This window comes from Pseudophryne corroboree, chromosome 10, assembly GCF_028390025.1.
Source record: "Pseudophryne corroboree isolate aPseCor3 chromosome 10, aPseCor3.hap2, whole genome shotgun sequence".
Lineage (NCBI taxonomy): Eukaryota > Metazoa > Chordata > Amphibia > Anura > Myobatrachidae > Pseudophryne > Pseudophryne corroboree.
The window spans coordinates 54735209-54737704 of NC_086453.1; positions in this window are offsets into that span (position 1 = coordinate 54735209).

A 2496-nucleotide genomic window follows, 5' to 3' on the forward strand; every position below is an offset into this window, starting at 1 on the left:
AAGGAAGGATTTTGAATCCCGGGTAAGACTCATACCAGCCACACCAATCACACCGTACAACTTGTGATCTGAACCCAGTTAACAGCATGATAACAGAGGAGCCTCTGAAAAGATGGCTCACAACAATAATAACCCGATTTTTGTAACAATAACTATGTACAAGTATTGCAGACAATCCGCACTTGGGATGGGCGCCCAGCATCCACTACGGACTATGAGAAATAGAATTATCGGTAAGTAAATTCTTATTTTCTCTGACGTCCTAGTGGATGCTGGGAACTCCGAAAGGACCATGGGGATTATACCAAAGCTCCCAAACGGGCGGGAGAGTGTGGATGACTCTGCAGCACCGAATGAGAGAACTCCAGGTCCTCCTCAGCCAGGGTATCAATTTTGTAGAATTTAGCAAACGTGTTTGCCCCTGACCAAGTAGCTGCTCGGCAAAGTTGTAAAGCCGAGACCCCTCGGGCAGCCGCCCAAGATGAGCCCACTTTCCTTGTGGAATGGGCTTTCTCTAACGTCCTAAGTGGATGCTGGGGACTCCGTAAGGACCATGGGGAATAGCGGCTCCGCAGGAGACTGGGCACAAAAGTAAAGCTTTAGAACTACCTGGTGTGCACTGGCTCCTCCCCCTATGACCCTCCTCCAAGCCTCAGTTAAGATTTTGTGCCCGAACGAGAAGGGTGCACACTAGGTGGCTCTCCTGAGCTGCTTAGTGAAAAGTTTAGTTTTAGGTTTTTTATTTTCAGTGAGACCTGCTGGCAACAGGCTCACTGCATCGAGGGACTAAGGGGAGAAGAAGCGAACTCACCTGCGTGCAGAGTGTATTGGGCTTCTTAGGCTACTGGACATTAGCTCCAGAGGGACGATCACAGGCCCAGCCATGGATGGGTCCCAGAGCCGCGCCGCCGGTCCCCTTACAGAGCCAGAAGACAGAAGAGGTCCGGAAAATCGGCGGCAGAAGACGTCCTGTCTTCAACAAGGTAGCGCACAGCACTGCAGCTGTGCGCCATTGCTCTCAGCACACTTCACACTCCGGTCACTGAGGGTGCAGGGCGCTGGGGGGGGGCGCCCTGAGACGCAATAAAAACACCTTGGATGGCAAAAAAATGCATCACATATAGCTCCTGGGCTATATGGATGCATTTAACCCCTGCCAGAATACATAGAAAAACGGGAGATAAGGCCGCCGCTAAGGGGGGCGGAGCCTATCTCCTCAGCACACTGGCGCCATTTTCCCTCACAGCTCCGTTGGAGGGAAGCTCCCTGGCTCTCCCCTGCAGTCACTACACTACAGAAAGGGTTAAAAAAGAGAGGGGGGCACTAATTATGCGCAATATTAAAAATACAGCAGCTATAAGGGGAAAAACACTTATACAAGGTTATCCCTGTATATATATATAGGGCTCTGGTGTGTGCTGGCAAACTCTCCCTCTGTCTCCCCAAAGGGCTAGTGGGGTCCTGTCCTCTATCAGAGCATTCCCTGTGTGTGTGCTGTATGTCGGTACGTTTGTGTCGACATGTATGAGGAGAAAAATGATGTGGAGACGGAGCAGATTGCCTGTAATAGTGATGTCACCCCCTAGGGGGTCGACACCTGAGTGGATGAACTGTTGGAAGAATTATGTGACAGTGTCAGCTCTGTATAAAAGACAGTGGTTGACATGAGACAGCCGGCTACTCAGCTTGTGCCTGTCCAGACGTCTCATAGGCCGTCAGGGGCTCTAAAGCGCCCGTTACCTCAGATGGCAGATATAGACGCCGACACGGATACTGACTCCAGTGTCGACGGTGAAGAGACAAATGTGACTTCCAGTAGGGCCACACGTTACATGATGGAGGCAATGAAAATGTTTTACACATTTCTGATAATACGAGTACCACCAAAAAGGGGTATTATGTTCGGTGAGGAAAACTCACCTGTAGTTTTCCTGAATCTGAGAAATTAAATGAGGTGTGTTGATGATTGCGTGGGTTTCCCCCGATAACAACTGATAATTTCTAAAATGTTATTGGCATTATATCCTTTCCCGCCAGAGGTTAGGGTGCGTTGGGAAACACCCCCTAGGGTGGATAAAGCGCTCACACGCTTGTAAGGGCTCTACCCTCTCCTGAGATGGCCGCCCTTAAGGATCCTGCTGATAGAAAGCAGGAGGGTATCCTAAAATGTATTTACACACATACTGGGTGTTATACTGCGACCAGCAATCGCCTCAGCCTGGATGTGCAGTGCTGGGTTGGCGTGGTCGGATTCCCTGACTGAAAATATTGATACCCTAGGATAGGGACAGTATATTTTTGCCTATAGAGCATTTAAAAGATGCATTTCTATATATGCGTGATGCACAGCGGAATACTTGCCGACTGGCATTCAAGTCTAAGTGCGTTGTCCATTTCTACCAGTAGAGGGTTATGGACACGACAGTGGTCAGGTGATGCGGATTTCAAACGGCATTTGGAAGTATTGCCTTATTAAGGGGAGGAGTTATTTGGGGT